Below are 15,602 nucleotides of genomic sequence, written 5' to 3' on the forward strand. Positions count from 1 at the left end.
AATGCATGCCATAACATTGCCTCTGCAATCTCAGCTCCACCATCTCATGGATCTTCTTTATTTACATGTCTTTAATTACAGCAACATTTCCCCATGTGCTTCTGCCTCCCTGTGCACATGGGATGAATCCTTTTTACTTAATGAGCATGTATTTAATATTTTGGGTTTGCCTCATTTTTCAGTGTGTTTCTGAGGCCTTATCTCCTGCCTACTGTCCAAACATTGCTCTGAATGAAGAATTTTTCATTTCCTTTGGGCTTTTCTCTGCTGTTTGTCACTATCTGAATGCTTCACAACATTAATTAAACTGACAGGGTAAGGCAGCAGTATTATCTCCATTTTACACATGGGGTACTGAGGCACAGAGAAGTTAAAGTCAAAAGTAAAGCTAGCCATAAACTTCACAAAAAATATTGTAGTTGAAATATAAACTACAAAAGAAAGCATTGCCTGTAAACAAAAGCATTTAATGAAGACCTGAAGAAGAACCACAGGTTCTGAGTTAATGAAGTACAGAGAGTGAAAAGCCAGTAATTTCAGTCTGAAAACAGAAAAAGGCATTTCCATTTAGCAAATATCTTTAAAAGTTTGAATTTACAGTACCAGCTTGAAAACTTAGTGTTATGAACTTGTAAGGTTTTTTTGTTCAATTGCAGTTAAAAAATAGCCAGTCATGTTGGATGTTCAATATGGGGCTTAGCTACGCAAATATATTAAAGGAATTTGAAGTGAACCAGCCCAAAGGCAGTGTTAAGGCAAACTAAAGGTTTCTAAACCCCAGTGTTGATAAAGAAGCAAACTTCACTCTCTATAAGTTCAGATAACAAAGGGATCGATTTAGCATACACGTTTCTGTATGTGCCTCTGGAGCAGCGCAAACAGCTCCGTTTCAGAGCACCGATACCTTGACAGGATCTCCACTCTTCACTCCATTGTTCAGCTTTTCAATATTTTTCATTACCAGAATAAAAAGTCCAATTTAACCTTCGTAGCCCTGGAGCAATTGAGGGAGTGGCAGATGTATCATCTGACAGGTCTGTGACAGACCCCAACATTATTGGCAAAGTAAAGGCAATTTTATATGCAAATTGCAAATTTTCAGAAGCTGGCATCTTCACCTGACATGGGCAGGAACTACTCAGAATAACCTGCAGGATCTAGAAAAATCAAGCCAAATATGACTACTGAGGTTTTTTTTTTTTTTTTCATTTTTTTCAGCTATAAACAGCCACTGCGTATTCTCACAAATTACCTGAGTCTGTTACCAAATACAATTCTATTCCTTCTTGATGCGGTGAATGTCTACTCACGTAAAAATTAATTGAAACAAATGAATCCAATAAAAGTGACCCAAATGAGGGGTACATATGGGTGTCCGACTGTGTTTATGCAAGTAAGAGGCATTTCTGAATGCTTTGATAACTGTAATCTCCTCTTGACAAGACAGAGTTACATGACTTTGTCCAGGTACGTGCCTGGGTCTGATCCTTTGAAAATACCGTTTCTCGAGGTAATTTATAGACTTCAAAAGCCAACATTTTCAAAAATAAATGACAAAATATAAAGGCAAAATCCTTAAAATGCTTGCAGAAGTGATGGTTTAAGGACTTAAATTGCCAGAGAAATGTCATAACAATTTCTCTGAAAATATTTTCACCTTATTATGCATAACCTTCTAATCAGTTCCAGAATCCTCTACTTATTTGCCTCACTACAAACTGCTGTTAAAAAGTAGTAAGTTACTGATTACAAGAATCTGCCTCAACTAAATCCCTTAACAGCATGTCAAGTGCACAAATATTTTAATGGCTAATGGCAAACTCCACAGCAATACATATATATTTATTAATTTCAATCATTCAGGCCAGGGAGGTATGAATAAGGGCACTATTATTTAGGGCTGTAATTAATCATCCTGGACATTCCATTGTCAGTGAACATAAATCAAGAAGCAAGTGTTTTTCCTATCTGAGTGATATGTAACCAGCATTAACACAGTGGCAAAATCTAATGCTTGTCAGTAACTGATATATATTTTATCTACCTTTGACACCTAAGATGCAGGGCTGTTTCACATGGGTGCCCTCCACCTCTGAATGTGTTTTCTGGATGTACAGCACATCCTTTAAAAATACTAACAGAGTATAACAACAAGGCTCAAGAAAAATGTTGCCAAATGCCAAGATACAAAGTTTCTGAAGTAAAAGGAAAAATCTTATACATCAATGCCAGGCATAACAAATACATGTTAAAAATAAGATAGCACAAATGCCCATTTGCAGGACAGTGTAAGGCAATTCCTAAATTGTAAAACAATTGTAAACCAGCCACTGATTTAGCTCCCTGTATGCCTTTGTTAAATATCCACCAGGTCGTTAAGAGAAACATGCAAGTACAAACTAGGCCTAAAGCACTGCTAAAAAAAGGAAGAAAACATGAAGAACTAAAGCTCATTTTCAAAAAAGTTTTATGAATCCATAGAACATCCCCATGGCCAGGGTATTCCAGGTGCCAGTATAACTGGGGACATGAATCTGGAAGCATAGAAGGCAAAGTATTTTTAAATTCATTTTGTGTGTGGTCAAGTTTTTCCAGCCCCTGTGATTCTTTTAAAGACGTAGGTATTATCCCCTTTACAAAATTAGGTTTCACAGAGAATTAACCCACAGAAAGCCAGGAAGCTGAGTTCAGGCTGACACTATTTTCCATCTGAGTTCACAGCATTCACTGCAGGTAGACCGGGATCAGTAGGTGACCACCAGAGATGAGTGAGCACCTCCAGCACAACTATAACTGCAATAAAAGTCACTGCAGCTCACAACCCGCGCAGAAAGCTGCCACACCGCCCTCTCACTCACCTCCAGCATAGAGACTGTAACCTCTTCAGCCAACACAGCTGTATCCACCTGGCACAGGGAGGTGAAAGCCCTAAATCTTCCCAGGACAGGTATGAGGATGAAGCATCTTAACACTGCACCGGAGCCTTCCGACATAAATCTTACCAAACTAGTGAACTAAATTTGATTTACCGGCTGCAGAGCAACTTAAAGTCATTGAAATACAATGAAGTGTTTAGTTAAATAAAGCAGAGAAGAATACAATTACCATATAATGTCTTTTTTTAAAAAAGTCTCAAGCCCGCCGAGGCCTGGCTCTGAGCTGCAGGGCTGAGGTACTCCCCTGGTTCGTGGCAGAGGTAACCTTCATTCTCCTGGTATGACAGTGCCTATATGCCGCTCTCAGTCACATAAGAAACATGAAGTATGAACTACTAAAACTTCAAATCTTCACTCCTTTAAAAGATTTTAAAATGTAGATATACAGGAGCATTTATCATCTTTAATATTTGCTTGGAACGACCACAAACACACTAGAAGACACTCAAAACATCCAAAACATCCACCAAACATCCACCAACAACACACCCGAAACATCCATGCACAACCAGGTTTATGAGAGATCTACATTTGAAGAGATGCAAGTCTTGTACAAACAGCTGTCTGAAACTCATTCAAAAGCTTGAGCTACTTAAAGTCCTGTTAGATTCTGGAAGTAACTATCATGTCATTTTATTTGACAGTTCTTCCATCTCCAGCTAACACCACATGCTTCTGGTATTATTCAAAGCATCTCCTACCAGTAATACTAACATTCATTAAAACACAAATTCATACAGGTATTACTCCGATCTACAGTTAGAAGCTGGACCAGATTTAGGGCTGTTACTAGTGTCTAAAGCACCTGAGAGATAACTGTAGCATCAGGTGTCTCAAGAAAACTTGGACACCTTTGAGTTCTTTTGAAGGGCCAAGCTGAACACAGCCCAGTCTATCCACTCTGAAATGATAAAACATGGTCGTGAACACAGCTCATCACCTGAGATTAAACACAGTTCAAGATTCCCAAAGACAGCATTAATCCTTTGGCTTTTAAATATTTGAGATCTCAGCACTTAAATTCTGCCAGTAACGACTCAACCTGTAACTTATTTCTTAGCCTACCTATTCTCAGACTACAAATTTTATATCCAAAATCAAACCTAAATATACTGATTGCAATCTACCACAGAAAAAAATAGTAACGTTTCTTATTTAATCACACAATTCTATCAACAATAGGTAGAGCAGAAAAATATATGTACAACTTTTACTGCCTGTACTCTAAGTGCTGTGCTAAGGTGGAATTTTGCCCACAGGCAATAACTATAAACCCAGGTCTGAGATAATCTATTTGTAAAATACTAAGCATACGACACATGCTTTCAGCCTTTGATGGAAGCATTCTTCTCCAAAGCACAATTTACATTTAAATTCATATTGTAGGGAATCAAATACTAAAAATAAGCATCAAGGTTTTCTTCTTCACTGAATTGTTTCTTAATTAGATTCAAGTATTTTGTCTAACCATTTCATACTCCCGTAGCATTCTGAAAGTTACAAAAATTTCTTTAATTATTCATGACATTTAAGTACTGGGAAGTGCCACAAATTGCTTTTGTTAAGAAAATAAGAACAGGCTGTTTACATTTAGCTGCTGGGACACAGAAAATAAAAGGAAAGAAATTCCTACTGATGCAGTAAGTACAAGATAGTCCTGATGAAGCCCAGCAAAAACATACGCATCGCACATTATATATCACTCTCCTGGGCTTCTCCCCACTCCAGAGAGAACAGAGCACTCAGGACTCCCCTCTACAGGAATGTGGTGCTGGAGGCAGTGATCCACCTGCCTTTGGCCAGTCTCATTTCTCCCAACATCAACCCTAATGATTTCTTTGACCTACAAACCCAGACACTCCAGACTCCTTACAGAGGATAACTACAATATTTAAGAAATTTCTGGCCACCTAAATGAAAAAAGCTTCTTCAGCAATCAAGTAGCATTTCCCAAAAGGGAATACCTTCTCAAGAAACTATATAACTGCAGAGTTTGAAGAATCTCAATGGCCTGGAAGTCTGGCAGCTGGAAAGAGCAGCATGCAAAGTGCGCATCACCAACAGGCAGGAGCCTGACCACAACCTGCTCGGGGAGGAGCGGCAGAGGTGCTACTCAGCGTGCCTTTCCAAGACTAAGTCCTGACAGACAAAACATGCACCCAGAGCACTCGTTACCTTGGAGAATTGCTGGACCAAGCCAGCAGGTTTCAAAGCATTTTTGCCAGGGTAGGTAGGGAACAGGTATCTATTTTATTCTTTCCGTTGGTGGCTGCTAGGACAGAGGATAAGTATTGCCACGGGCTGTTATATACACACACTAAACAAATAAATGTTTTAAGCAGTACAGAAAACTATTCAGTGGTTCCCAAGCAATATTTTGTTCTGGCAAATGACATAGTAAGAACAAAGTTACGTGACTAACTTCTTCGCAGTTACTGTAGAAAAACAATTAAGTAATAAGATTTTACACAGGAGCCACACAAAGTCCCTGATGGCTGCACTTGAAAATTGCTCAAGTTAACAAAGCACTTTATATTACAACCCAATTTCCTTCATTACTGTCCCAAGTACCAGAAATGAAAAGGAATCAAAGACTGTTTGCACTCACCAAGCTCAGCTGCAGCTCCAAGCTATTTCAAAACCAGATGCATTAAGATCTCCCAGATTGATCAGGTTCATTTCTAATTCAGAAAAGTCTATTTCTGCACCTGGCTTTTATACCCTATTATGCTTCTAGAAGAACTTAAGACTGCATAGTTCTAGCCAACTTACTCTGCCAAGTGCTGAGTATACCATGCTGGTATAATTCCATTCCAGCTGATAGCATTACACAGAAAAATTTGACTCATCATATCTCATTAGAGTTAAACATGCTGCTAATTTGTGAAATACTTTGCCTGACCCATCAAATCAACTGAATACTTTCATGCTCTTTCTTCTTTTTAGCATGATAACTAATTCAAAGTCATTTATTCCACTTCATTAAAACCAAAAGTTGATCTGAAAAACAATAGCTGCTAGAGCTTATATTGGATCAAGCATCGTCTTCTCAATGACGCAGCCAAATGACAGCAAAAGTCAGAACGTTATTTATTTCTAAATTATCATCTGCTTCAAATTGATTTAGTTTTCAGTTATTTTACACACATCTTTTCCCAGTTTTATGTTTGATCTGAAATGCCCCACTCAGCAGCCCAGTGCAATGACAGCGAGCCTCCAGCAGACACCCCACCAAATGTGGGAGGATGCTCAGCAGGAAAGCTGGCTGGGAGAGGGACATCCCATCTCTCCCTGCAGAGCAGGTTCAGAAGCCTTATCTCCAGGGCCATCAGCTGTGAATGTACAGCTCAGTTCAAATTTTGCACACCTTAAAAGCAACCAGAAGTCATTACAGCCTCCTTTCCTCATTCAGCCACTGGTCCCAATTCACCCGTTCTAGTCCAAAAGCACAAAGTTATCTTCCCAAAACTTCCAATTCTCAAGAAAAAAAAGAAATAATGATGACAGATTTCAAGACAACTCAACAGACTCAGTGAAATAGTAAATACAATTCCTAAATTAAACAGTATAAAGGTGAAAGGAATAAGAAGACATTGACTTTTCTTGGCACAAGCTTCCCCCATAACCAAAAAGACAATAGCTGGGTGAAGGATTTTAGTTTTTCCCTTATATTGATTAATAAAGCTTTAATTCAGGAGACATCTGTATTTTCAGCCCAAATTCCCACCTAACAAATTTTTAGCAAATTATTAAACTCCTGATATGTAGATAACAATATCAAGAAAGAAGAAAAGTTTAGGACCTCTTTGTTTTCTCTTCACTAAAGAGTGAACTACAACAATACAGTTGCTAGCAAGGTGACAAAAACAGTTAAACCTCAGGCTATAATAAAGGAAAATTTAAAGGGTAGCTAAGTTAAATATTGTCATTCAATTTGGAGCAGATAAAATTCATCTCTGGTACTTGGGTAACTGGTGATGCAATCTCAGAGCCCTTAGCAATTACCTATAGAAATTCATGAAGACTGGTCGGGGCCCTTGGTTACAGGAAAGTGTGAACAAGGTCCCAATTCAGAAAAGAAAATAGCAGCAGGAGGTAGTAAGCTATATATTAGCCAGGTCTATCTCCATCCCTGGAAACAGCTGGGAACAATCAGCTAGTGAGCAAAAACAAGGAGGTGCGTAACAGCTGACATAGTTTTGTCAAGAGCAAATCACATCAAGCCCATCTAGTTTCCTTCTGCAGCAAGGTAATAGGATCAGTGGATAGAGCAGCCTTAGGTATGACAAGGATTTTGGCCCTGTCCCACGTGGTGTTGTCACAGGCCTGTGGTAGAAGCCCCTGTCTTCAGGATGCTGAGCTGCTTGTATAACCCACTGGGAAACATGAAGAGCAATTATGGACGGCTCATTGTCAAACCACGCACATGTATCAAGGGAAGCCCATGGGGATGCCCAGCATCCAGTACTACTCAAAATTTTCACTAATTATTTGGGTGATGGACTAGAGAGTATGCTGATTAAGTCTCCGGATGACAGCAAGCTCAGAGTGACAACAAATACATGGGAAGACAAAAGCAGAATTTGAAATGACCTTTCCAAACTTGAAAAACAGCCTGGAGGGGGGAAAAAAACCCAGCACCCAAAAGGATACAATCCAATCAAAACAAGTGCAAAATTGTACACTTCGGGGCTCATACGGGGCAGTACCCCCCTGCTTGCAGAGCAACCCCAAAGAGCTGATCACACATCTGCTGACTTAATAACCCTGAGGCTGTCACTGGCAGTGCTCGTCTTTCCAGACGGACTTGTTTCCCGTATGATATACCAGAGGTTGTGCAGGAGCCTGAAACAGCCGAAATTTTCCCAGTTTCCACCTCCATCACAAAAGCTGTTGGTTACAATCACTTTTACCTCACAGGAAATAAGCTGTGCAGCCACTGTCATTAACGTTAATGCAATCTTGATTACCAAGCCCTGCCCTGTGGGATGCCTGCTGTTTCTCAATATTTCTGTCTCGTAATGCCGTCCCAGGAGAAGTTTGCCTTAATAAATGCTTACTATGACAGTTAAGAATAAAAAATCATACACCTCCTCTCCCTCAGCCTCACACGTGCATTGATTATAACCTAATGAAGTTTATAAAAATCAAGCGATGTGGTTAGAAATACTGACTAGGAGAACTCTCTGGAGTAATGATAAATCATGCCTCTAATGTCCTCATTTGTTTGCAAAAAAGAAATGATGCCATTAGTTAGGTAGTTCAATGCTGATCAGTCAAAGCTTCAGTAACAAAATCTGAAACTTTTAAAGGCAATAACATTCTCTACTTTTTAACAGTTATACTGGTAAAACCGAGCTTAAACTTAGGAGATAAATAATTAATTAAAAAGTAATATTCTGTGGTTTTTTTACAGATACTTGCCAAATCATTTCTCCAACCTTTAATCCCTATGTCACAAAGCTAAGAAATAGAACTGCTATTTAATTCAATCTGTGTTAGGAAGGGAAGACCTGCTTTCAAATTAAAACTGGTGTATGCACCGGTAATGAAAATATGTACCCTGAAGCAGATGTACAGATGGATCGTGGTTTGCTTGAACAGGCTCACAGACTTATGTTGGCGACACGAAGCTTTCCAATTTCAGGTGGCATCACAATAAAAAGAGCTAAGCATGAGGAAAAACCATCATTGCATCAAGCCTTGCTAGAGCACAGGGAATGCTAACCTCATAAGAACCGCTGTCCCTCAGCATATTTTGTCTACGAGCCTTGTGCACACTTCACGTATCGCTCCGATAGCCATAGCCACAGGACACATATCACCTGGAGCCTCTGCCAGAAGATGCTGCTCCTTAGAAGAGCTGCAAAAACAGAAATCTGAGAAACATTGCCAAGTATTGCTGAGAATGAGTGGTAAAGAAGGAAGGTTTGCAAAGGATAAACAGTGATTTCTTAAGTGCTAGAAAAGGAGATGTTGGAAGCCATGTACTAATTAAGTATTTTACCTGGAAAAATATGAGAATAAATAATAAAATAGTGATAGAGGTGTGTTCAGAGTCAGGGAAGAGATAATAACCTCCTTACTTAAAATGTTTAAAATTAAATTAGAACGCATAATAGCAAATGTATTTTACATTAAGAGTGGAAAAAACATGTAATATTGAGGACCTCATAACTAATTATGCATTTGTATGACGTGATTTTCTAATAATAGTTTATAAAATATTTCCATTAGGGACATTTGTACTGCGTCAGTCTGATTATTTCTAACACCGATGATAGCCAACAGAGGATATTCTGAGAGGGGAAAAATCCTTTAAAAAAGGAAGCAAATATAGTTTGGGGTGTTACCAGTTTAATCTTTGTTATTAAGCCGAAAAGGAACCACAGGGGTGAGCGGTTTCTCAGGGAGTAAGATCAGCGATGGCTGACTCCCTTCTCTCTCTCTCTGCCATTTCTCAGCTGAGCTGGTCTCACTCAGGAGCCAGGACCCACACCCAGCATCCCTCCCTGTGGCTGAGGGTGCCCGATGCACACGGAGCCATGGAGCCTTCTCAAGGCCCTCTTCCCTCCGCTGGTTCCCATTTTCCCAGACAAGCCATACACACGTGCTTTTGGCATTTGGCTGGGGAGGGAAAAGGGCAAGAACATACACCGTCCTACCCCAGACCACTAAACAGAAAATTACACCACCCTACTGCTTCACGTGAGAGCCAGATCCACCTTCTGCTGAAGACACCTCCCTGTGTGAGCCATAACGCCGGAGTCATAAACAGATGGGTGAAGGCTGGATTCCAGTGCACACATGTTGAGTAATTCAGGTCACACAAATAAAGGTCCTGAGCAATAAAGTCTTTAAAGAATACTGGAATACCACCTACATTTTTCCTCCTCTAGGTAAGACAAAGACATCCCATGACTATGGTAGGATTTTCCTTCCCACTTTGGAGTTACATCAGTGCGGAGAATTTTCATTGACATTTACTTGGACAACTTCACGGTAGAAAGATCTGGGGAGCTTTCTCCAGTGCTTTTTCTGAAATAGTCTCCTGCTGTACTCATCATGACCAATTGTATATCACTTCCCCATGAGTAATAAAGAAATTCACTTCAGCCAGCCTTCCAAATTATATGGGAATCATGTTTATAACAAGTTTCTATTATTTGCATGCTTTTATTAGAACAAGAATATCACCAGTGAAGAACACGGTGTTCCTTTAAAATCCTGCTTTCAGAGCAGCAAACTTTGAAGGCAATCTCTGAAATACGTAATTTACAAAATTACTGTAATTGATGTAACTGTTATATTGAGAGGTGTATAAGTTCAGAAGCTTCCTATATAATGCATTTCTGTTTTAAAAATGCTATCTTCTCTTGAATAATGGAGCATAGCTAATAACCTGTCTTTCACCAACAACCCAAGTCAAGCAAGTGGCAGGGCCAAGTTGCAGAGCTTGTTGAACTTGTCATTTTCTCATTTGACAAGTAGATAGATGAAATAATTCAAACGAAATAAAAATTAGACTAAACCTTTATGTAGTCACCAACCTTTTCAGGGGTGTGAAATTTCACCTGCCTTGGAGTAAAATGTTATGTTTCAGCGACCTGAAAGACCAAATAAGCGCTACAAATGAATAGAGATTTTCTGTGGTCAGGTGATACAAATGTATTTCTTCTAAGGAGGAAGCTCAGTATGCTTTCTATTATGCCTCCGGGAAGCGTAAAGACCAAAGAGACCTCAGTTGCTACTACATGACTCTTAAATGTTTAAGATTTAACGAATGTTAGTATGTGTCAGTAAAGAAGTGGCCACAATTATAATAAAAATTGCGCAAGGCATGTAGCATACACACATAACAAACATTTTTATTCATTTTTATTGGAAACTACAGTCATACCTTTAAAACATTTAGTGAACTGGCATATTTCTACTGTCAGCACTGTCTTAAAGATTGTTCAAAAACCTCTGCTGTTTGAAATGGCTCTTGTTCATCGACTTCCGTAAAATAATTGGTACTATAATTTTATACCTGTCAAAAATCCAATATACAGCATTGACTAATTGCTATTTTGTGTGCTCAGAAAAGTATAAAATCAATTTAACCACTCTGGAAATCAACAAATTCTTTTGTGAAGCTGCAGAACAGTAAACATAATTATGTTTACTACTGCCAGTCTTCAATTTTAGTCTTGGGGGGGGGAGAAGATTTGTTTATATCATATATAATCTCATAACAATTCTGAGACCAATCTTGTAAAGTGCTTAAACCACGCTTACATTGCCAAGAGCCCTCGAAGTCTATTAGCTTCTACATGAGTTTATGGTTTGCATGACTTCTGAAATGATGCAGCCTCTCACCCCACTGAATCCCCAGTGATTTGCATTTTCCTCTCCTGGTCTTCATATCCTATGTCTAAATCAAAGAACTTCAAAAAACTGTAAGCTTTTTAGGATTTGTATGCATGAGTATGTGGCAAGGTGCATACAAAGCGTGTGATTTGACAGGCTATTGAAAGAGATGCAAAAAATACTGGAAAATACTCCATATTTCTCGTGCCTCACATTAAACAGCCTCATTCAGTCTCATCAGTTGGCATGTACAGAGCATGAAATAATGTTATTTTCTTCTTCCTGTGCCTCCTATTACCATGCTCTAATACTGCTCCCACAGAAACAAGTAACAAAACTTCTCCTCTGAAAACATTTTCCATTAATGTCATTTTATCAGAACCTGAAAAGAAATGAATGAAGCTTGGAGTGCTACCATCAAATTTCATGTCTGTGTATTTCAGAAAACAATGCATCTGTCCTAATTTTACAGCATATTTGGGCAGAATATTTTCTTCTGTGAAAATAACGTTTCCAACGCTACTGACTGTGGGTTTTATTGGCAATTGAAATGGATTCTTGTAGATGCAAGAAATAAAGGCAAAGAAAAAATAGTTACAAACTGAAATAAAAAAGTTATTATCAACAGGTAAAAAGAGGAAGGATGCCACTCACTGCAGAAAACAGTTGCACTGAGCAACTGTGCAAGCACAGATTTCCATAGCTTGCAATAATAGTTTTGCAATCAAAGAAACAAGCAAGGGCAGTAATGATCTGATAGGTGAGGAAAATAAATATTATGTACATTCTTAAATAAATTTCTGTTTCTGATATATCAGTAAGTTATCACATGCCCAGCAGAAGTTAGTGTCAGCATCATTTATAAAAGGAGATAACCCAAAGGCCCGCTGGCACCTGCAGCATCCCAGAAGCAGAGGGTGCAGGGGGAGGGATGCAGCTCTTGGCCATCGCAAGGCTCGTGCGCAGCTCGGCTGCTGAGCTACGGCAGCACTTGCAGCGTGTGCAACTAGAATTGTGCAAACGAGTTCTACCTTTAGCAGGGTTGTCAGATTTCATACGATAGATAAAAAGCCCTTGCTGCTTCACTACCCAGTGCTATATGTTTTTTAATATAAAGAAAGCATTTTACTGAAATGAACTTGAATTGCAAGGGCATAAACGTACCTTGATAATGGAGGCCAAATGATGCAACATATAATTGCTTCTGCCTAGTTGTAACATCCAGCTTCATCAGTGGTCCCACTTTCTAAGAGACCTTGCCTGTTCCAGAGGGATCAGTCTTTAAGTAGAAAACCACATCCTTTTCTACTCTTCGATGTAACACAAAGTAATCTCTTCTCTTTGTATTTGCTGTCTTAATACATTTAAGCAATTAATCCATAACATGACAGAGGCAGCATGAAAACAGACTTACCGCTTAGTTTTAATAAGCATTAATATATTTATGCTGGTTTTGGCAGACCAGCCTTCTACTAATACTTGGCTTCCCAGATTACATCCATGAAAATTAATGATCTGTCACCGGACTTGCCTATGTTCTAATGAAGTAGTTAGTCAAGTAGGAGTCAAGTCAGGTGTAAGAAGCTGCCTCTTCCCATTTGCAATAAAGCCTTTCTCCCTATTTTGCTAACAAATTAAATTAGTTGAGAGTAAAAATTTAATTATTGTCATGCACCATCTTTGTATTTGTGATCAAATAAGTGCATCTTTGTGAGCTTTGTAGTCCCTTGCTCTACTGAAATGGGAGAGAAGTAAGATAAACCTAGCTGAATATCAGAATAGATTTATAATTATTGGTTTCTCCAAGCAAAAAATTATTGGGAAAAAAGTTTTATTTCTTTCATTCAAATAAAAAAGATTCTTTTAGCAGTCTGATAGCAGCATTGCCATTTCATGTCTAAATCAGAGGAACACAATTATATCTGGCTAATATACTGTTCTTGAGCCAAATGATTTGGCTCAAGGGGACAATGATTTAATACAGAGGTCACCTTTCTGCAGAGGTACGCACTCCTAAGGACGTACTGTAGGAGAGCACGGGAGGATCGCAAGGGCGGTAACCTGCTGCTTAACACAGGTGTCATGCAACACCTACCGCAAGTGGACAGCAAGAAGACCGGATGAAAACACGTCAAACAAAGCAATCTTCAAAAAATATCTTCTCAGCCGTGTTGCCACAAATTTGACTTACCTACTGCTAATCAATTCCAGTCCAAATCTGAGTTGGTTTTAGGATTTATTCTATGACAGCTTTTCACTCACCAGCTATTTCTGTCCCTTACGAGACCTGCACCCTTTCTTTCCCTGCCTGGGTTAGGGCTGTTTTGCCGACAACCTTTCAGTGGCCAGATTAGAGCTCCTGACCCTGAAACTGCAGCAGCTCCGTGTGATGTGAGCATGGAGAGGGCACTAAGCCTATGAGAAGGGCTTGCATTTTCCAAGTGCAAAACATAAAATGGAGATATTTGAATTATACAGGAAACGACTGAGTCTTGTTGAGGGACTGGGGGATGTATATTGGTATTAGACCTAACCACGGGTTAATATACACGTTTCAGAGTAAGAGATCTTTACAATATAACCCATGCCTCAGAAGGTTTTCTGGGACATGTTAAGTGCAGAAGAAGAGGGTTTTCTGCACTTTTTCTGCACGTCTGCTCAGGGCTAACGGATTCAGTAACTGCTCTGAGGCAGAAATTGTGCAGTGAGCCTGTCATCTGCACCATACCATCCAGCAGTTGAGGACTTTTGCTGCCTGTACACTGACAGTGTCCTGGCTGTTTGTTATTTTGATGTCAAAGCCAAAAAAAGGTCACCGAGGATCAAGAATAGCATCATGAAAGAGAAAATAATGTTCTGTCCTGTGCTGGGAAAAAAAGATAGAAAAATAGGTCTGCAAAGGGTCTGAACAGGCCATCCTGCCCACAATGGTCTTGCTTGGTTCATGTCAACTGTCAAGAAGCTCCAGCAAGTAAGAGCTTGGCTTCCCCAGGACACACAATCTGCACTTCTCTTGCAGAATGACATCAGCTGCATTACATACTGTCACTGCTGAATTCATCCTACCTACTGCCAAGGGAATGCAATTAAAAAGACTGGGAACTAAAACAGAAATGAAGTATTTACTGCTTAACTACAGTACTCAAGAGAAAGCTTCTGAAAATATATTCTTATTTGATCACAGAAGTATATAATATTTTTCTTAAATCTGATTTTCAGTCATATCTCTTAAACAGTCCCTGAAATCTCAGTCAAGACTTGTTTCCTGCCCTATGAGGATATATATGTAGCATAAATATTTCCATGCCTTGAAGACCTCGTAGTTTAAACAGATATGACAATCTATTATTAACTTACCTGCAATTGAAATCAGAATTGTGCTAGGGCTAATAACAGCACTTTGCTCACAGACACCATCCACAAATCAGCTAATCACATAAACACTTAGCTTCCTAATTGTTTATGGGTGATAACATTTCTGCATAAACATAAAAATTGTTGCATATTAACCCTGATCCAAGATGTTTTCTTACAAACTTCAGGAATAAGTCTAAGGGCAATGCCAAGCAAAATTAACTTGTTACCTTAGCACATAGAGCTATAAAGATGGGCTATGCCTTTCCCCTGAAGAAAGGGAGAAGGCCACGAGTCAGTGCGGGGTTTGCATCCCCTCCCACTGGTCCTGGTGTGAGTGGGGATGTGCTGGGGACCTTCTCCCCAACTGGGTGTCACCCTCATGTAAAAGCATGACACCCCTCAAGCCTTCATGGCCATGCTAATACCAGACCAAATATGGTGATAAACTCTACCCATTCAGCTTGTTGTATTTTCATAATCAATTTTTCAACTTATAATATGGCAGAAAATCTTCATGGCCCATGCACAGCTTTCAGGAAAAGTAGGGAAAACAAAAGGGATATTGCATTAGAGTTCTGATAATTGATATTGAAGCTGCCAAGCTACAATGCATCAATTAACACAGAGTTTCTGCCTCCTGTTGCCATTGGCAGGAGCTCACCAACTCCCTGCAGCATGGGCACAGCCACAGGTAGGACTCGTACAGTGTCACCACAGGTTGACCATGAAATGCTGGCCAGGGATGGTGACCACGCTCAGGGAGAAGGGCTGTGTGCCAGCAAGCAAAGTCACAGGGAGAAGGCGAGGAGGGTGTCCTGCAGACCACAGACCTCTTCCAGTAACAGAAGGAAAGATGGCCTGATGGGCAGCACAGGTACGCTCCATGTTTTGAAAGCAAAACATGCAGGACCGACAGAGATCCCACCACATCCCGCTCCTGCAACTTCCCAGCTCCCA

This window comes from Ciconia boyciana, chromosome 11 (genome assembly GCF_034638445.1).
Source record: "Ciconia boyciana chromosome 11, ASM3463844v1, whole genome shotgun sequence".
Classification (NCBI taxonomy): Eukaryota; Metazoa; Chordata; class Aves; order Ciconiiformes; family Ciconiidae; genus Ciconia; species Ciconia boyciana.